Source organism: Lepisosteus oculatus, chromosome 22 (assembly GCF_040954835.1).
Source record: "Lepisosteus oculatus isolate fLepOcu1 chromosome 22, fLepOcu1.hap2, whole genome shotgun sequence".
Taxonomy (NCBI): domain Eukaryota; kingdom Metazoa; phylum Chordata; class Actinopteri; order Semionotiformes; family Lepisosteidae; genus Lepisosteus; species Lepisosteus oculatus.
This window is the reverse complement of record NC_090717.1, coordinates 5183072-5205771: the sequence shown is the minus strand read 5'-3', so window position 1 is coordinate 5205771 and position 22700 is coordinate 5183072. Positions and strand designations below refer to the sequence as shown.

The 22700-nt window shown below is 34.4% G+C and overlaps 1 long non-coding RNA gene across 1 annotated transcript in view; it reads left to right on the top strand.

The window, feature by feature from the left end:
• LOC107079758 (uncharacterized) overlaps positions 1 to 22162 on the top strand; it is a 140833-nt gene extending 118671 nt beyond the window's left edge. The window contains exon 5 of the long non-coding RNA XR_001480668.2: positions 21968 to 22162. This is a non-coding gene — a long non-coding RNA (uncharacterized lncRNA). The remainder of the gene's footprint in view (positions 1 to 21967) is intronic.
• Positions 22163 to 22700: the final 538 nt, after the last annotated feature.

Here is a 22700-nt window from a genome sequence, read left to right as displayed (position 1 = left end):
TCAATGGGCCCAAGAGAACGGCAGAGCCCCTACCTCGTTCATGAAGGAAGAGCCGGGGAGTGTTATCAGGGCAAAAGCAAGGTGGGGTGGAGAATGAAATCCATAGAGGAAGAGACAAGAAATGTAACACTTACAGTATATAATACATAATGTATTATATTATATATACATTATATATAATTGTAAAATGTAACACTTATGTCTGTAGAAACAGACAAACCTACTGTAGGTGTTTTCCCTATTGTCTATTTAAAAATCCAGTAATAATATTTTTTTGCAGTGAACAAAGCTTTGCAGAGCTGCTCAGTCAATCTTGGAAACTGAGAGCGTGGTTTGTTCTGGAAGTGTTTTCTTCTTGCTCTGCCTCACGTCTCCAAGGCTCTGGAATTGCCTATTTGCACGTTCTCCCCACAACTATGCGGGTTTTCTGGTTTCCACCCCAAAGTCACTCTCGTTAGGTTTGGCAACCCTTAATTCTTCTTCCCCCATGACGAACCACAAAGAAGAAAACAGTGCATGACTCCGATGCCTCTGTCCTCTGTGATTAGAGCTGGCTGTGGGACAACAACTGTCCATGCGCATAGACGATGTTTACTGGGAAACATTTATAGAGGAAGTAAAAAACAAATCAAGCAAAAGACAAAGTCGAGGATTTTTTTAATTGGTGTCACAGAGATTACAGGGCAAAGCAAAGGAAAGAGACCAGTTCACAGCATAGAGAACAGAGTACAGTTTAAAGGCAATAACGATACATTCTGCTTAGTTTCCCCTCCAAAAAATAGGCCTTTCTGGGCCCTGCAGCACTCAGGGAACAGAAAAGCCCATTCAGTGTCTCATGGGAGATTTTACTAAGAGGGGGAATATCCCTCTTAAATTAATTTTATGGTCTTTGGAAAACACATATCCCTTTTCAATTTTCTATCTCTGGCTCCAGGCACCTGTCTTACTGTACTTTCAGCGGGCACAGTTCTGCTCCCATTGCACTTTCTTCTTGTGACAGCCCTTATCTAAAGAAAGAAAAACATTAGTTAATGAGGTAGAAATGCCGCTTATTTCCTAGACAGGCTTGTAGGAATCATACACAACCGTCAACAAAGAGAGAGAATCTTCAATAGATGGATGATTTCTTTTGAGCAGGTCACCATTTAAAAAAATGTATTTGAGTTGTTTTTCCCCCCCACCTTTAGGATATATTCCATTGTTTGTATCTGAAACAATAAAACATTGAAAGAGAGAATGCCCACATTTTCCATTCTTAGCATCACACTGTGCATCTTTTTTTTAATCAATTTTGTTAGATAAAACCAAAAACAAAAATGAAAAAAGTAACTTCTTAGTCCCCATGACCAGTCTGTACTTCTTACTGAGGGATAACATTTAAGAACAGAGTCATACACTTTTAATCATGTTAGCATTATCCTACTTTTTAAAAATTCAGGTTGAAAGGCGTGCACAGTAGTCAACTTCAGTTTCAGACTGTGTTGCCTGGAAGGGTGTTTTTCCTTTTCCCCTGTGGTTTCAAAAAATAGGTTTAAATTTGCAGAAGACCCAAGTGTTTCCCAGCATGTATATTTCAGTATACAGTGTATATATATATACAGTATTTTGTACACTCTCTGGAAATGTTTAATCTACATTTCAAACTTTAAAATATTATAATGGGATAAAAAGTCAAGGGTTGGTTTTGGAAGAGTATGATGAACAACAGCAATCACCCTATAATCACAGGTTTTAGGTTGCGCTATGCTGGTAAATTCTATTTTTATGGTTTTTCAGTTCAGTTTGGTCACTACTGGAAGCTTTGTTTAATGGTTACTTGTCTATTAAAGCAAAACCTTGTGATTTTTCCTTAAAATACTTGCTGGGCAGAGAAATTGACAGCCATATTTCCCTTGAGGACAAATTCTCCCCTGGAAATCACAACTGTAGAGAATATTACAGTGGTGCAGCTTGTGAAAATAAAACCAATGCACACATAAAAGGTGTAGTATGTGCTACTTTGTGGTTTATCAAATTGTTTATTTAAATTTAATTTAAATAAATTAATGAAACAATACACTCAATATTATTTGTTAAAAATTGATAAAAGATGTCAGTTAATTTTTTCATCCATTGTGCCAAACCATTTGAGCATTTTTCTCAGAAGTGGCTGCCTCTTGTAAGATCAATTGAACTTAATTCTGTAAGGGGTAACAGATGTTTCCTAGTGGAGACCTTCACTTTCAGTGCAATGCTAATTATTTAATTAGCTAGAGTATTTCTTGGTTGTGGAATTAGTAAATTGGGATAAACTTACAGGACAGAAAAATAATAGTACAGTTTTCAAGTGCTCCATATTGCCGTGCCATAGTACTCTACTTTAAAACATGAATAATGCCCTTTTAATCAGAAATGAAAATGTCTATTTTATTACTGTTTATTAAAATATTATATTCTTAGATATTTATATAATAAAATACATCTTTTAACAATTGCCTAGCTTTAGGACATGTTTCAATGCATTTTATAGCTTGACCTCACAAGGGAATACAGCAAATCCTTGTCAAACGGTTGGAGAGTACCAAGGCAATTTGGCATAGGCCGTCTGCCAGATATTCTGTGTTAGAAGCCATTCATGCAGCTCCATGCGCAGTACCTTGTCTTCCACTTTCTGTTCCACCCCTGAAAGACCTGAATCTTCAATCACCTTTCAGCACTAGGAGTTACTCGTATGTGAACCGAAAACACTTCTTAAAAACATTGAAAGGAGAAGGTCTTTAGATCTCAGGAAATGTCTAATGAATTAGAATTATGTTTTTTTTTCCCTTTTATAAAAACATCTTACTTTCTGATTTCCTCATTTTGAAAGAAAAGTGTCCACCAGAGTGGCACACACTACATGAAGGTGTGGTGTTATTGGGGAGTATCAAACGACCTGGGAAAGGCACTAGCTTGTACAATGTACTGTACGCACTGATGTTTCTTTACATTCTCTTCCCTTTATGTGAAAAATTCCATAGGTTTTGCATTCATGTCCTAGTCAACCTGATGTTAAATCGCTTGAGTCTTGCACTTGAAGTATTATACTGTATGTTATGTACTGTGATTGCTCCCCATTAGTACTGACTAATTTATACACATAAAAAACATATGATATATTGACTACCTACAGAAAGCAAAGCTCGCAGAAACTGCTACAACTAATCCATTAGAATTGTATTAGTTGTACAACTGCCTGATATTACTACAGTATCAAATATTGCCAGACCATTTATATGACTATTTCTTAAATACAGAAAAATCTCTGTCTGGTTTACATTCCGCCCCTTTGATACGGCTCAGATCCATTTCTCTAGTGATGTGTTCAAGCTTTTTTCTAATTTTCCTAAATACCTGACTTTGTTTTATTTGTTCTAATGAAAACTCAGGCCAAAAGCTTTTAGGCGGTCAGTTTAATTGACCATCAACTCTCAATTTATGCTCTCTGTTAAGCTGATGCCCAAACGGCCAATAGAGAACATTATTTTATCAGCCATCTAATGCAATGAACAATTGTGATTCTGGTAATATCATGGTAAATAAGGTATTTAAAAAAAGATACAGTATAAGGGAAATGAACCATGAGGAACAAACTGTGTCTCTTCAAAAATGCAGTTATTCCTTTCCTAAAAATTCTGTAATTTCTATAGATGTCTCCTTCAAAGAATGACAATAAAAAGACTCCTGTGACAATTAATACACTTAATTCCATTTTCTAGAACTCATGGAAAACATTATGCATTTTTTTAATAAGGTTTTATAATCAGTCTTTAAACTGAGTTTATCCAGTGGAAATGCTGTTGAAATAAATAAATACATAAATGAATAAAAAATCCTTTTATGATATTTGAAGTCCTTGGAGTTGTCATTCTAATGTGGAGTTATTCTTTGTGTAGAGTTGAAACTGAAGGTCAGAAACAACACATTCAGAATTGTACATTGAGACAGCTCTTGTCTACATAAGAAGGAAGTGGCTTCTCCCTGGTCTATAAGTAACCATGTAAGCATTTAATATTTCTATCTGTAATAGACATATGACTTATACAAAGATTTGAGCTTTTTTGAAAAGAGCATATAAAGAAAACGTATTATTATGTATCCACATATATCCCTATTTAGTTAGTAATGCTTTTTATTAAAAGTACACAAAAATATAAATTTGTGAGTTGCCTTGGGGCACATTTCTATTCATGTTAGCAGATTCTTTGAGCATTTAGAGATGCTGCTTTTCATCTTCACTTAACCATTTAAAAATGATTCAAAGTCAATCCATAGCCTGAGCTTCCTGCAAATAGTATTTTCCTAGTGGGTTTTGAAAGGTATTACTGTATATGGTAAATGCTGCATTCTGAATTCTTATTTTTGTATATTAAACATTTGCTTTGTTTATTCTGCTTTTAAAGACATCATGATATAACCATGTAATTCCTGGGTTTCCTCTAATATCCTGCTGAGACTTATGGCAGGTTTATGAGAGTCTTTACATTTCAGAACATTTCAGTGCTTTACATGTATTATGTTTTTTTCTACATTGGTAATTATAATATAATAATATATCAAATAGAATATACCACCATGTTGATCAAACACGTCTCTCCTCAAGAAACAATATAATATGTTTTTTTCTTGTCTAGATTTGTCTAGTCTAGATCTTTGTTTTTGTATTTTCCAGCATTCTTCTTACTGTAAATATAGTATTTGTAAGAGGAGCAGTAGTAAGGAAAGCAATATCACTGTTTCTTGTTTCAATAACCAATGTTCTGTCAAAAATTGGGAGGAGTCAATGTGTACAACATGGCAAAGCTAGAACCAAAAAGGTGAAACTTGTGAACAGCTCTCCTCTACAACCTAAAAGGAAGCTCATCTCAGCGAGATCACCAATAATGATCCAATATCACCAATGATCACCAATAATGCCATTTATACTGTATAAGTCTTCCTGGAGATAACCTATGGACCTTTTGCAGATTATCCAAGCTTGCTATCATAAAACTTAAAATAATCTTTCTTTAAATGCCTTAGGTATCATCATTTTGTTTCATCTCCCAGCACTTACAGTATCACACCTGAGGATAGGCACAACATGAAAGAGGTTTTTTGAAACTCTTCTGGGCTCATCCCAGATATTTATTAATAGCAGTCCTACGCGTGCTACCAAAAACAACATTGTGCCAATAAAATATTAAAGCTGTAGGCTGTACATTTCTCTCTGCATTTTCTTTCCTTCTCAAATGGATTGTGGGAGTTTGGAACAAGCTGTCCAGCCATGTTTTTGAAGCCAATACCCTGGTTAATTTTAGGAATTGGCTGTATGAGATCATGGGGTCAATTAGCTATCATCTTGTTTGTAACCTTTCTTAAAATACACTGATAAAGGGAGAAAGCAGGACGTACTGTATGAATTAGCTATGATAAAGTTAGGAGTGTGGGTTGCAGTTGATCACGATTATTCAGCATCAGGTGATTCAATTGTATTGCTTTTGCCAAAAACTGAAATTACAGTTTGATCATTAAAAATGAATAAACTGTTACTATGGGTAAATGTAATTGAGATTGACAATGGGTATTGTTGACACTTGGAATTTTTCACACCATTAACCAAACAGTAGGGGGTCTTTGTGAACACCTTCACAAGGAAGTCATTATAGCACACATTATATTCTGCATTTGATTCATCTGAAAAACAGACAAAAAGAAGGGAATTAGAGTATAGCCAAACTGAAGAAGGCTTACCAATTTACCAATCACAGCAATAAAAGCAATATACTGTAGAAAGATTACAAACGAAAAGAACATTTTAAAATGCATTGTGTGTGTGTATGTACTGTATGTATGTGTGTGAATCTAAAACATACAGTAAATGTGAAGAATAAGATGCTATGTTACCCAAGAGAAAAAGGATTAAAGGCAATTTGGCATATAAAGAGTAAACATTTTGACTCTGTAGGGCTTGGTGATAAAACTTGATTTCCCTTTATGTTTAACTTACCAGCAATGGCAGAAAAGTATGAATGAGAGATTTTCTACTAGATAACAACATCATTTCATGCTTCAGAGCTATTACAAACAGCATACTGTATATCAGAAATTGCTTCGAAGATACAGTAGCTACAGTATGTAGGCTGTAATGCAATATCCTCTATAGTAAGATGAATTTTTTTTTCCATATGAAATATAACCTCAATTAACTTTAAAAAATGGACACTGTTAATATATTGTAGGTTATATTAAACAATTAAAGTGCTGCAATACATGTTTTTTAGTGCCACATTTTTGCCAGTTTATAACAGTTTTATAACAGTTATAATCAGTTTATAACAAAAGTTTGTGAGGGATGATAACAGTCAAGTTCAATCTCTCAGCTGTCACTAATTCATAATCAATCCTAATGTAAGTTTCACCTAAACATTATGAATACTGTACATGTCCCCTTCACTCCCTCGCTTATGTCTTTTATATCCCTCCTCCACCCCTCTCCACCTCTGCAGCTGCCCCTTGGACACTCCTCACTCTGCATGGGGGTCCCAGGCAGCTCATCTTGTGACAAGGAGGGGTAAACTTCATAAAACCTTTCTCAGAGGATACATCATAGTAATCATTTATGACCATCCTCCCAAAAGACATTACAGCTACAGTACTTATGTTTTCTTAACCCAAACCCTAATCCTAACCCTAACCTCATAATCCTGTCCATATCTCAGACCTAATTCCAATCCAAATTTTAACCATAACTCAAATCCAATTCTAACCAGAGTTCTAAAAACAAAACATCCTATATTGTTCACTTTGACAACCTATGATTGAATCTGTGAGGAGTGTTTGAATAAAGGGTTATGCATTTTGTTAGGACATTATATAGCCTCTGTGAAGGTATTAAGCAGGTTACATAAAATGTATTTAAAACAAAAATGACCACAGTCTCTGTCTGTTTTTATACATCAATGGTCATACAATATAAAACAGTTATATATTGTTCAGCTTTTCCCTAGCGCACTAGGGGCCACTAACATTTGAAACAGCAGCCATACAGCCAACAGCTTGCTGTGAGGAATAGTGAAATATTGATTACATTTCTGTCTCGTAGTGGCTGACAAGCAGAAATGGAGCATTTTTACAGCTCAATTTTTTTAACCTTGTGTTTGCAAACAACAAAAAATGGCATTACTGCTGTAATAGAAGAGTATAAGTCATTCCAATGCTGGGTGATCACATTATCTGAAAATCAGAAAAATACATTTATAAGTAAAATTAAATTGGCCTCATTGTTCGGTTGTTAGTTCTTATTACTTTCTTGTTGACAACATGAGAGATGAGAGTTTCCTTCTGGTTTTGTGAATGTCAGCACTTGTTAGTTTTATATCGTGGCATTTTTTCTTTCAGATCACTGCTAGGGCTCCTGCAAGTGTCAGCACCATCTTCTTTCAATATTAAAATCAAAGCAAGCTCATAGAGAGATACGTGCTGATGTTGTACAATCATCCATCACAGCTAAAAGCAGACTTAATTTAGAAAAACAATTTATGAATGAACAGTTTGGAAGTCTTTCATGCTGAATCAAAATACTTACATTCCTTCTTTGTACACACATCCCACAGCACAATAATGGAAGCATTCAATATAATAAGCCTATATTATTCTGTACATTAAAGGTTTCCTGTGAAATCCTGCAGTTCTTGAGAACTTACAGAGGTCTCAAGTAGCTTGTTATTTTTGTATTAATTCTTTTTTTATATTAAAGAAGGAAAGTTTGTGTATGAGTGCTTGTTTGTTTCAACATGTACTGTATTTCTCTCAAACCAAAAACTGAGAGATCTCAGTAATACACATTATGAAGTTGTGATTATCAAATTTTAATATTCCAGATATCGTAAGATGAACCAGCATTAAAGTCACAAAGTAATTATATAATGTTAATGGAGTGCTTTGTAGGCAGTTTCATTGTATTGAATTGTAAATTTTGCTGGACAGATGTACTGTAATAGATTATCCTATCCTATCCTCTAGGGTAAAATGATGAATTCTGCAGTTCATTGTCAAGTTCATGTGCTATTTATTTTTTGCAGATTTGCAACAATTAGGATATTAGGTTAATTTGGCATTTACTCTACAAATACAAATATTGAATTCAGAAATCTAGCAAATTAAGTCAGCTTCTGTAACTAAAGAGCTCTTTACATCAGCATTCCTATATACATCTGTAACATTTCAAGTTCAAATTCAATATTAATTTTTAATGTCTAAAAAACACAGAAATCGTTATTGGTGCTTAATGTCAGGGATTGGTTTAATAAATCACCATGTAATCTGTCTGTTGGATGGTTAAGAGGTATTATTCCCAAATCTGTGTTTTCTGATATTGAATATTTCACAATACACGTTTAATGACATGGCAAAAAATATAAGACATTCACAAAAATGTAACAAAAAATAAGAAAAAAATCTGAGCAAGCTTGTAACATCAAAAATGAAAACCAAAATTCCTAAAGAAAAAAAATATTTAGTAGATATTTCTCTTTTTATATCCCAGAGGTATCCCAGAATGAATATTCAGATAATTTAATCTTCTATATGTAAGTCTTGGAATAAAAATTAAAATAAATAACTTATTTTGTTATGACCTACTGGATTTCACATACAGTATGTTGTTTTGTGTTCTCCCAAACAGTAACAATCGTGGCAGGCGACATTAATCAAAGAATTGAAAGTATCTCTAAATGTCTGTTTTAATTGGACACAAGGTCTTAGGAAATAGAATTATTTCTTTCTTTACAAGTTTAGTTCTAAAATGACAAGGTAATTATAGACTCCTAGAAAAGGAAAGGTAGTTTTTTTAAGGTGCATTTCAAATGACTGGGCTTACGCCCTTACATCTTTTATTAGATATTTTAGTTTTGTTTAAGTAGGGGAGCTTGGACATACAGTATGTTAGTGCTGACTGCGGATGATAAAATTAAAAAACAAGCCAGAGTAAAGTATGGTAAAAAATATATCAGAGCAGCTTTGCCACCTTCTATACTGATCAGATATCAGAAACGAAGCAAGGCTGGATTGGGCCAGTACTGACATGGCAGACCTTTAAGGAAAATGCAGTATGGTTTCTTCTGCAAGTGGTGCTGATAGAATAACAGGTGGCACTTTTTTCTCTTGACCTGAATTCCATATATACTGGCCAGTATGCTGACCAAGTATGTAGAGGAGGTCCTTCAGATGAGACCAACATCCTGACTATTTTTGGACACTTTTCCAGGTTGCCTTTGAGGAGATTTTGGCAGAATGATCAGTGAGTCACAGTGGTCTTGAATATATTCCATTTGTAGACTGACAAAGGAAAGATGGATAATCTAATGAATTAACTATTCTTTGTAAAAATCTTTTTTGATCATGGAGCGATGTACTGGATTTCTCCTAAATTGTATGGTTAACACCAAACTCACACAGTTTCTGACCATTAAGACCATTTGGGTGGTCTGCCTAAACTCAGTCCTTGTGTACTTGTTACCCAATTATTTAACCACTAGATTCTAATCACTTATTCACTTCTTGTTCACTTATTGTTTCACATACTGCACACATGATTCTTAATTATTCTTTTATCTACTTACAAAACAGTACATGCACCATTGCATCTCAAATTGGCAAATGTGAACATAATCCCTCTTTGTCAAAAACGTTTTGATTAAACAATGGAATCATGGTAAGAATTTGCAATTCCCATAATTGTATTGGGGTTCACTGTAACCCCCAATACTGGAACTGCTTTATTGGAAGTTCTTTTTCTTAGCGCTGTAAGCAGGGTAAAACTAGGAGAAAACTGAAAAAAAAAAAACAGTGTAGATTTGTCATGGTAAATTTCTATATAGGATATTCAAGCACTTCACTATGCATAGTGTATTAACAAAGCAATGTAATGTTTTCTTGCAAGGAGAATCCCTTGTGTGTCTTCTTATTCAGAGACTTGATATGCATGTCTGAGCCCTGTATTCAAAATGGTTCTAAATGGGACTTAGTGGTTTAGTTAGGCTACTAAATGTTGGATGTGTTGACATATCTAATGGGTTCAGCAGAGGACAAGTAAAGAGGTTCCGAATATCGAGTTTCCACTGCTAGTAGGGAAGTCTTTCTGTTTGTTTGAATCTTATCCAAGTGACTTATTTGCCAAATGAAGACTACCAATATCAGAACACTACCTGATATTATCAGAGTATCACATTCACATGGGCTTGAGGATGAAGATTCAGCACTTTCAATTTTTGTTAATAGGATTTCGTGCTTTACTCATGCTGCATATTAATTATGCTAATCCATCCATACACATTTTTCTAATGTGATCATAATTTATTCATTAAAGCGATGATTGAGGTTAAACAAAAGGCACCAAAGAATACAGCTGTTTGTGTCTTCCTGGTATGTTGCCTGTGTGCAGTGTTGTTGATGAGCAGCCACGATAAAGATTAAATTTAACCCCTTGCTGTGTTCTGATGGCAATTTCTTAAAGAATCAGGTCCAACTATAAGGTACAGCATGTATACATCGTAAACACAACCTAGGCTTAAGGATGCTTACTGTTTGGAATTCAGGCTTTCAGGAGACAAGTGTATAAAGTATCACCTTATGCATACTTCCCATAAACTAGATCGGAGGTATCTAATTATGACTTTTATTGCTTTACATAAACAAATAAAACTGTATTAGTTAAGTGTTAGATCTTATTTTATTATAAGTGCTGTGTTAGTGTAACTTTCTGAGTTGGATTAGATTATTTTTCTTTTGTAAAGCATGAAATTAAAAAATATAAACTAGGCAATCAATTCAATTCTGGGATTTGAAGAATGCATTAATATCTCGCCTGGGTTCGATAACAGGCTTGGTGGTGCATAATATAGATCCCAAAGGAATGCTAAATGAAGTTTTGCAATGTAAGCTAGAATTTGGGCTACAAAAGAGTGATTATAATATTTTGCCAACACAGCATGACAGAGAAAACAAGCATTATGCTGCACACTGTAAAAGTAGGTCCAGTAGTATTGTTCCCAACATTTAACAATGTGGCCTATTCAAAATATTTAAACAAAGAAATAGAATTGAATTGTGTTGCAAAAATTGTAGTTTCTAATAGGTTTAAATCAGGAAACAACAGCAGAGGAGTGTTAATTGTCTTTATAAGCCATTAACCAACAAGTCTTTTGGCTGACAGCTCCAATCAGTAACACAAAAGAATGAGAAGAAGAAGCTGGATCAGGAATAAAACACAACTGGAGTCAATTAATTTGTCAACATTCCCTTCACATTTATTATGTATTCCATTAACTGTCACTTGCGAGACATTCATTGACTTGTGTCTGTTTCTTATTTTTTTCTGCAGAGCTGGACTAATGTGCAATATCTATTCCTTCCACTATTTTTGAATACTCTGTACTGTTTTGTGGTTGAACAGACCTTTTAATTTCCTAAAACAATCTTCCTTTCAGATATTACTTCAGCTACTTCATAATAACCCTAGAATTAAATGGTTTAATGCGTTAGCAATTCAACACATAGAATTGCCTTCAGCCTGCTTGGCTGAGGAAACAACAGCTAGGCCATAAGGATGAGGCTATTGGAGCTTCCCCCTATTCCTTGCAATGAGCCAAGGAATTGCTGCAAGGTTGATAATGGGATAGAGGGAGGGAAGGGGGTGTTCATTTACTTCATTACTTATTTGTATACCTAGCAGTGCTAAGCGTAGTGTTGTCTTTTCCCTTAAACGTCAGTTGCTAACTCCTTTAAATCATCTCACAAAGGAGATAACATAGATAGACCAATTTACATTGTTTCTCTACTCTCTTATTAATGTCCATGTTGTTTTTTATCTTAAACAGGCCTACTGAATCCCATTTTGTTACTGATAGATTTGATTAAAAATACTTTCTTTCAAGCACAGAAACCAATTAGTTTCATCTGCCCATTAAAATTGAGAAATATAGACACTTGCTGCCCTCCTGCAGATACAGAAAGTCTGCAGATACTTACAGTATGGAAAAATACTTTCTGCACAAAGCTGCATTTTCCATTGAAATTCATGTGTCCCAGGGAGCTCCAGCTTGAGTCTGCATGAGAGGTGGGAAGTCTGCAGTTCAAGCTACACTTTAAAGAACCACTAGTGTGTTTCAGAGGCAATCTGGACTGAAAATGAATATAGAGTATATAATATAAAAAGTGAAAAAAATGTACTGTTTTAGTAGGCAAGACATCCACTTCTTTTGATTCCATTAAATCAAAAGCAGAAACAGTCTAAACTCACTAAGAGATCTTCTCTGACAAGGTCAGGAATTTCTTTTTAAATAAGTTGTATACTGTATATATCCAGTTTGCTAATCAAAAATAACACAGTTTATGAGAAAGCAGAATTATTTGAAAACAGAAATAAATCTTAACTCAAATTACTGAATTAATTTCCTTTACCATCTCAGCTTCTCTTAAGAAGAAGATACAAAAGAAATAACTGCAGCAAAAAGTGGTGAGAATCTTATCCCTCTGCAATAGGTTTGTACATGCAGTAGCCTCCACTGTTGCAGACATACATCCAAACGCATTACTTTTTTGTTTATTTAAAAAAGGTTTATTTATTATGCAGTGTTAAAATCTGGGAGGACTAACTGTGATATGCCATTAAAAAACAGCATATACAATTTCAAGGTTTGAACTACTGTACATTAGTCAGACTGTTTTGTTTAATGTGTGAGATCATCATTCTTAACCTTCTTCATCATTCCATAACATAAAAAATTGTTTATTGTTCCTATTACTTAATTACACACATACTGTACGGTATGCAGGCTGTTTTTTGAGTAACACTTTTTTACCTTTACAGTAATAAAAGCTCCCAAAGCAAATGGTTTAAATGGTTGTTTAATGATATGTCTGGTGCCCAAGTATTAACGTATAGTAAGGTATTCAAAGTAATGGTGATCAATTTACATATCAAAGCATAAATCCTATGTTTGTCTTGCTAATTAAGAAGAATTAGACTGATATCAGCTCAAGCAGTTTGAAAGAGATTTAAATATTAGAGGTGGAAGAATAATAATTATTATCCAACACCTGCTAAAACAAAACACAAGGATATTATCCCAATCTTATTCATAACCAGAACGTCTCTAATGAAATGAGTGTCAGAATGAAGTATCTCACATTACTTTCAGTTTCTAATCTCTTTAGTTACACATGGAGACACCGTCTGGAAGAAAGAGATATAACACACTGGAATGCTTCTTTTGCTATTTCATTAAAATAGTTATTAAAAGTTTAATTATTAAGTGTTTTCAGTAGTTTATTAATCTCAGGAGTGGCCAATGAAAGAAACAATCCTATATTGCAGCCATTCCATGCAATGTGTTTACTACAGTATAAACTATCATAACAAGTATTGCTAAAACTAAGAGTAGGAGACTGTAAAGTTGCATCTCTATGGATATACTGTTACGGGTTGATCAGCACTAATTTATTTCTATAGCACACAGGCTAATTTGTTCTCAATGCATTATGGCAGGAAATACAAAAGCAAAATAAAATATTCAAGCCATCATGCCACCATTAAAAGTAATTGTGCTCATAATGCTTGTGTGATACAAATGTGAACTCACCCTACAGGCTAGATTGAATTGTAATACATCTGCTTGGCCCCAGAGCTATTAATTAGAAAAGATAGAAAACAAAGGTGGAGATTAATGCGTCGCCTTGCAAAGCGTAATCAGTCTTTGCTGATAACCTTGTGTCTTTGTCAACAGCCCTCCAATTAAAATGAAGAACCCTACAAATGTATTCAATCAAGCTCAGCGAACTTTTGGCCATATCTTTTACTTGCAAGCAGCATTGTGCCAAAACCCATTGTTCATAGCCATCTCGGATAAAGAAGGTGCTGTGATATAAATGCATTCTTTACAATGTGGCAGCTAAAGCTTTTTTGCTGGTTTTCTCAGTCTCTTAGGAAAAGACTGAGGTAGAGTTCTTTTTTTTTTACTGAAAGGCAGTGCTAAACACAATGAAGATAACCCCCTCATTCACTCCCTTTTTTGAACAGTGAGGTTACACCTGTACCTCTACTTTTGGTCTTTGTTTCATTTACTTGACAGTGGATCAGTGGATTGTTTTCTCTGCTATGAAGACAAAGGAGTGTTAATGGCCTGTGCACATCTGAAAAAGGACAGAACTCATACCTCTCATCATTACAACATAATCACAAATGGTAAAAAAAGTTTTTCATAACAAAATAATCAAACTTTGGAAGGGAGACTTACTCTGCATTTCAGTGATTCAGAATGATTATGAGAAAGCAGCTGAGATGAGGCTCAAGGCTGCTGTCATCTTTCCTGAACTTTTTTTTTATGAACTCTGTTAGGTGGCATTTTTTATCTTGTATCTTACAGTATGTGGAATGATATATTTTTGCTTTACGGTACTCTGGGTCTTAAAACTTTTAGACACTTGCCCTATTACAAAGCTGACATTTTATTATTTGAAGAAGTGGATGGCATAGCATGCCCTGAAGGACTAAAATGCAAAATCATCCTACAGAGGGAATGTTTTGCCCTTAGAGACAGCCTTGGGATTGGGTGTGCACAAACTGAAGAAACAGCACTTATTTATGTGGAGCACTTGTCTACTGGGGCCAGCAGCATGCATTAAAATTGCATTTGTTTTTGGAACTCACCAAAACTAAAGGTATTTTGTACAATCCGAAAGAAAAGTACTAGAAACTTGCATGGAATTGCATTTGTATTCATAGTGTAAGATTTGGTATACAAAAATGCTATTTTTGCATCTACAGTACATTCTATAACCACCTTTTTAAAGGAAGCTTTTTATAATAACAATGATAACTTCAAGTTTTTACAATGCCATCTCCAGTCAAAAATATAACAGTAAAAATCGAAGGCTAAATCCATCTAATTTTCTTAACCATTAAAATGGAATAAATACAAAAGTAAAGGTTTTCAAAAGTCTGAATCTGTGACAAACATGTCTCCATTATGTCTCCATACACTGGGCTGTCCCAGTGTAAATCAATAAATAAAACACAAATGTTTCCTTTAATTGGTTCTAGAAATTGATTCTAAAAGAAATCCCAAATCAAGTATATTGAGCAGATGGAATCATGAACTGAATATCTGATATCCTAGATTGCAGAATCCCTTTGTGCAATATTCAGCAGCTGTGCATTTAAAACCTCCTCAATGCAGTATTATCTACAGTCTTGAAAGCTGCAATAACAGAATTTCTCATCAGAAATTAGATGACTTCCCTTTAATATGATATCTTTTAGTTATCCTCTATCTACACAGCTTTCACTGTTTACAGACATTGATGTTAGAAAACAAAACCTTTCATTTTGTTGACTCATCATGTTTTATCATCAGGACTCCCTTATAACAGGGATGGTTGTATCATCATGAGATTTTAAGCTTGTTCCATGAATATTAAGAAAAAAAAGTAGTTTTTTATTGCATACATACAGTAAGAGATATTTTGAAATAGCTGAGATTGTAAGCTCTTAAAAGTGTGCTATACCTTATGCTTTGATAATTTCTTCTGTACAATATATATTCTGGAATTGCCATGTTATGCAATTGCATAGTAAATGCCTTAATTGTGGTTCTTTTGTGATTGTTCTGGTTGTAATGTGAGAGATTTTCTTAAAGAAAATGAGAATTACAATATTGATTTATTAATACAAAGACTTGAGAGGTAGGGAAATAGCTCAAGGACATGTTGGGCAACCTTAGTAGCTGAAGAATGTGATTTTTGTATACGTACTAGGATTTTTAAAGAATGTATTGTTTTGTCTATAGAGGAATATTAGTTGTACCTCCACTTAAGCCCCTTCATTCTTTAAACACTAGTAGCAAACAAATACAAGATAAGAAATATAAGTGATTGGTTCTCTGCAGATAAAATAATGCATTCTATAGATAACTATGGAATTACAGATATTAGCTTTGGCACTACTTGTCTGAACTCACCCAGAATGAACATTTTGAAATGCTTAACATAATACATTGAAGTTTGCCTATACTTTTAATTGTTACCATATTTTTGAAAGAAAACAAATGCAGAGGTACTTTGGAAGGCTTTAAGGGACTACATGCAAAATTACTTAATTGCCAAGACCAAGCAATTACTTTACTAGACCATCCTGAAATTTTCTTCACACCAGAAATTTCAAATGCTTATGAAATTCTAACACCTAAACAACGCAACATGAAATTTCACAGAATTGTAAAGGCCTACAGGAAGTTATGCCAGAATAATGTGTAAGTGTAAGTGTATTACAAAGTTTGTAAATCTTTCTTCTCAGATATTAGTTAATTGGTTATATTATTTGGTAGTCATGTAAAATCTTTGACCTCTGGTTAAATATAAATATAATTTAAAATACATTTTTAAATACATTTTAAATAAATATCACTTATGCTTAATAGAGTAATTTTAATTAAAGAGTGCAGAAAAGGTGATGGTTACTTTGGAATACATTTAGGAAATCACGTGTCATCATAAAAGGTCTTTGACAGGGACATCTTACCTTTCTTGAATGTTAAGTGCATAACTAAAAGTGCCTGTATAGTGTACAGAAAAATATGTATTTTTTATAAAAACCCTTTTGGCCTCTCCGAATGCAAGTGCAAAACTGAGTCATACCTCCCTATATGGAGTGCAGATTGAGTCAAGGCTTCTATGGAACACAAACATGAATACAAACACTCCATGAGTTATGAACTTCCAACTTACATCTGCATATAAACAAATATAAACAAATATAAACAAATCTTCATTTTCATTAATTTTAAACTCATTAATCTGGTCACATACTGTACAAACAAGTCAGGAACTATTGCAGGAGAGTAGCGTACAAACACACTACTTACAGTAGTTGCTTGTTCCTTACCTTTCATGTGAAAGCAGTGTGTGTTTCTTAGATTTGTAATCACCAAAGAACTGCCCTAAGGAAACCAAATGTACGTTATCAAAAATGCACTTTCCTGTGACCGTTGACCTCTCCTAAAGTTGAAATGCAAAATTGTCTCAATTTATTCGAAATGACATACAGGATCATTGTTACTGTGGAACAAATATGGAAATCCATATACTGTATGCATTATTGAACCATGATCTTTGTCATAACTTGACATCTGATAGTAAAGATATGTTGACTTGATTCACAGTCATTGTTATCTGCAAGTATATTTTTATACTGTTCGAAGGGGTTGATACTTTCACACATTAAAATATTAAAAACTTTCTACTGTTTCAGCCTCATACAAAATATTCATAACAGGAGATGATAGAGTTCCGCTGACAGCTTCACTTATGAATGATGGTCTTTTATGTTCTCCTTTGTTAATTGGAATATCAATGCATTCTATTATTTAAAATCCTGCTTGAAGATTTTCTGATTTAGCCTCTGCATTTTATATGTCAAAAGAGACAAGATGAGGCAGAAATCATTCATTAAAATAAGAACACAACATGTTTATTTCACATAATTCCATAGGTACTTTCATGCTATTGTTTAAGTTCAGCCTATTCAGGTGTCAGACATTACACAAATGTTAACCTGTATGAACTTAATTAATTGCATCTCATTTGTGTTTAGTTTCTAAATCCCAACACTGTGATCTGCGTCTTAAATTAATTTATGTGCTGCTGTCACACCTAGACATCTGCAATCAATGTTCTCTCACTTTCGATTACATGAAAGTTTCAAGCATGAAAACTATTATGAATAAATAAAGGAAGATTATCTAGAAACTATTTTTACCATCAATCATGGGAAATCAAAGCTTTTGGAATCTCCAAAAGGCTGAGAACAGGAGTCAGACAATATTTTACACAGAAAATCTGGGAACAATTCTTCAATGTATATGAAATGCAAAGAACGGATTATATGTTAAGGCAGTTCCAATAATTGTTATATATTATTGTCAAATATATAGTATTGATAGGACAAAACATTTTTTTTTTATACCATCCAGGAATCCATGTGTAACCAGTATTTGGAAAGGCTGACTGAGCCGCAAAATGAAAATGACACTTTCCTTTGGGTATAACAAACACAATAGTAATAAAACAAATATATTATTTAGACTTTATCCTGCTTTTTAAGACAATATAGCCTAGCATATTCATCAGTAATATCAATATGGAAATATATTTCAATAATAATATCAAAAGAGAATTCATCCTAATCAATCATTAAGGTATAATAGTCTGAAAATGTCTGGAATTGGCAAGATGTTGTAGATGTACTATAAAGGCTTACAGTACTGACAAGTATACTACTGATACCATTGCTAAAGTAGGAGGTAGGAGTTCTTCTCACCCTGTCCATGTCAAGTCAGTTACAGTATGCGTGTTCAAGGTGATGGCCCATACAACTGAGCAACATAAAAAAGAACATTCTCTGATTAAATATTTTACACGTAAAATAGATCCTGAACATTTTAAAGGTTTGAGATAAATGTTTCTGTTTTTAAAAGTTCATATAGAATAATGACTACGTTATAAGAAATTTGACCCTAGACAGGCAACACATGAGCAAATGTTCTGAGGAGCATCCTACAGGTAGGAGGAGGAATGGAATTCTGTTGATATACTACAGCTCCACATGTCAGCTATGGTACTGTATATTACTGTATATTAGCAGAACTGCTTTTTTTTCCATTGCAGTACTATTGTACAGTATAGTGATAATGTACTGTAAATCTGGGGGAATGGTCAACCAACAGAAATAGAAGAAGGAAATAGAACAAATTTGAAAAATACTGTACTTTATGGAAACCTTATCTCTACACAGTCATAATATGACACCAGAATGCAACTATGCTTTATATACTGTAGCTGTTAGATAAGTTAAAATTCACCTCCCATTGAAATGTTAATGTGTTAGAAAATTGGGTTTTCAAGGATGCAAGCCAAGAAATACTTAAAAGTTCAACTACATGAGATATATACAGAGTCTGTGTTGGATACAATCTGTTGTTTTCAGCATTGCCAAGTTTCTTTCTTCAACAATCATAAGGTTCGTGGTACAAGAAAAAGAACACAAAATCACGACTCAAGGAACAAAACCCACAAGATACTTATTAGTAGACAACTACTCCCTCCTACTCTGGTAAGAAGAATCAACCTCCTTTAGCAAAAGTTTTAAGCATACACCTTGGTCGTGCAACATGATTCCATTTTAAAGCACAGAAGGTGATTAGAAGAAACCACGGTTCAGTGAAACATGGTTTTTAGTTTCTTAGCTCTTTTTTAAGAATGTGATGTGTTTGCATAGTAGGAAGCAAACAAGGCCCCTGGTAAATCCAAAAATAGCTGGAAATCTGAAATTGAATTTTTTAAATGTAATATATTCCCTGTTGAATTGTTGTGAAGTAAACAATGTTCCAGGGCAATATTGCAGGAGGAAAGGGGTTATTGTTTTTTTTTTTAAACGCAATGAAATTAGAAATGATAACATATCGGAATGATGTTGTTTGCTTTTCAGAATTTAATACATCTTACACTGTTTTTACAGGGGATGTTCAAAAGGTACGTTTTTTATCGCTCAATAAATTAAACCATGTCCCCTCTATCCTACATTTCTCCCCATCTAAGTTTCACTTGTGGCTGTTTTCCCAGGTCCTGAGACTATGGGCATGTTCCAGTGGCATGTGTTGGTGTGTGTACATTGCTTTTTGTTCTGATCGATTGAATATCTGCTGTAGTTCACATACTTTTTTACTATCACACCTCCACATAAAATACAAACAGTGGTGTGAAACAGGAAAGGCAAATTCTCAGATATAAATGGGTAGATTAATTGAATTATTATTTGGATGGTGATATTAACTGATTAAAAGAAAATACAATGATTAGAACTCCATTTTAAAGTAGTTGGGAGTTTTTATGCAATTGTTTTGGACTGGGTGTTGCTTCTCCTCCAGGGCACTCACATTTTAGCTTTCTAACTGTAGCTCTCCATTTTTTTACATGGAGCAACTGTGATCTTGGTTGCTGCTTAAGTTAAGGCTTATATTTAGAGTTTGTTTTAAGCACCTGCTCTATCTGAACTTCCACATTTTGATCTTTAATCTTAGATGAACCTTAAATCATTGTTGCTGTTTAATGCACTCACAAAAAAGTGGGAGCTGTAGTAAAACTAAGTTCTTAACTTTTGCTCCTAGCAGAAGACGTGCAGCTCCCAATTTGCAACATATGCAAACAAAATCCTGTTACTTTACCTTGCATGCATGTGCAATCATAAGGATTGGCTGTTTCATGAAAGTCAAGGTGTGATGATTTTAAGAGCTAGTCTACGTTATTCATGAATATATATCTAAATGAAATGTGACAGAAGGCTATATGGGAACTTTTACGTGACCGACATAGACGCATGCCTCTTAAGAAATGTAAGTCTTTTGCATTTAAATTCGATTTTATCCATGCATTATTGAGCATGTATAACACATTTTGTATAACATCTGTTAGAAATGGTACAAATTCTCCTCAGAACTTGACTTGTTGTAGCTGGTATCTTGAATTACTTTTTAAGACTTAACAAAAACTGGAAAACCAAATCACAAGGAAATGGTCTGGACTATGTTAAGGATACATTTTTTCAGAATTGATATTTCTCGAGAGCATACCAAAGTAATGAATTTCAAGAATGTATTCCTCACAATTTTCTTTTACTTAATTGGACAGGGCATTACAGTTTTGTTTCAGATGTGTCTAGGACCTTCTTGAGAATGATAGTTGAGTGTGGGCCAGAGGGCATCTGCTGATTATTGGCCCTTATCGTAGAAAGGCAAGAGGCTATGACTCCTTAATAATTTGAATAGTTAAGCAGAGTTGTCTTCTCAGCTCTGAGTTAAGCTAATCAGACAGCAGTCAAAACTGAATGGAGACCCGATGGCTCCACATCTTTAAAGAGTGGAATTTTCCCAATGTCAATGCCCAAATAGCTACAGTACATTTACATACAGTAAATGAAGTGTACCGTATGTTTTTCATATTTGCAGAACTGTTTATGTTCCCTATTAATTCTGTTAGGCAAACTTTGTCACTGTTGTTATTGTATATTTATTTAAGTCCATGTTCATGATTTCTCCCTTTTGGGTTTGGGTCAAATATGTCATTGGGTGACCTGACATTTGCAGCTCTCCTTGCACAGCTCTCTTTTGTTCCTTATTCTCTTTAATAGTGAGCCACCCACATCCACATTTATTCAATGGAACAGAGATATGATGCAGTTTTTTTTAAAATGGACAAAATTAGGTGCACACAAGTTTTTCTTTAAAGTTTTTTAAACCTTTAAAATGAAGGTACTGTATGTGAGGAAACCTTAGAGCAATAGACAGGCTTATTAGGGAGGGTTGGGTCTGAGTGAGAGGCCTCATGTTGTGCTGGGAGATAGGAGTTGAAGAAGCAGGCAACTGTCTCATGGAGGAGTTAGGCGTTGGAGAGGGGACATGTTATTTTGTGCAGTTTATTCTAGTTTACCTCAGGAGTCCCATTTCAAGTCACATGAATCTCACTGAATTTCTCTTACATAAACCTCCAATCATTTGTATGTTACTGGGCAGAATGATGTACTGTATACGTATTATAGCTCTACCAGTCCTAACTAAATGACCTTGCACACACCCCTGTTATAAAGCAATGTAATCCTAATTGAAAATTAAAATGATAATTGACTTCAGGAAATACACCCACACTCCCACTCTAACCCACATTGGGGGAGATTCAGTGGAGCTGGTAGAACAATACCAGTACTTGGGGACTGTTCTGGACTCCAAGCTTAATTTTGAAGCCAACACTGACCTAATCCTCAGAAAAGGTCAACAGCGTCTTTTTTTCTGAAGGAAGCTTAATTATTTTCATTGTTCATTGTTGCTTTTGTTTTACCGGTCCTTCCTTGAATTTGTTCTAGCTTTTACCCTGATCTGCTGGTTTGGCAACCTAAATCTGAGAAGCAAGAACAAACTGGGCAGCCTTGTGAAAATATGTCAGAAGTTCATTGGTGCTGATCTTCCAGCTCTCACCTCCATCTATCATTCACGTGCTTTGCGTAAATCAAAATCCATCTGCGGCGATCCTTCACACTACTTGTTTAATAATATCCAGTTACTCCCATCAGAACTAATAAATAAAAATACTAAATAATAATACATTTTCTCTCTCCTTTGATTCATTGAAAAAATTCCTTTACATCACATACACTGAAAGAGTGGTCTCCCAGCGGCATAATATAGCCGCTTAACTCTACTCTGCTGTCTCTGGTGGCCTGTGTGGACTGCCCTAAAATGGTGTGTCTTCAGCAACCGTTTCTGAACTACCTTGAGCCTCCCTTCTACACCCTAGACCTCAATCTATTACCAGTTGGCTATTCAGATGAAACATTAGGCCTTCCACTTTTTTTGCTTTCCAGAGACTGTTTACTATACTGTAACTAATATTTTTCTATGCTTCTATCCTTTTTGCATCTTGTTTCTGTCTCTATTTCCTCAGTTTTACTCTTTGTGGGAGGTACACGTGAAAAAGATGGGAAAATGTTGTATTTTCCTTGTCATGAATTGCTCCCAGTTCAAATACTGCACCAACCATTTACTGTTCATGTCCTATAACATTAAGTAAGCAAAATTCAATTAAACAAAAAACAATCT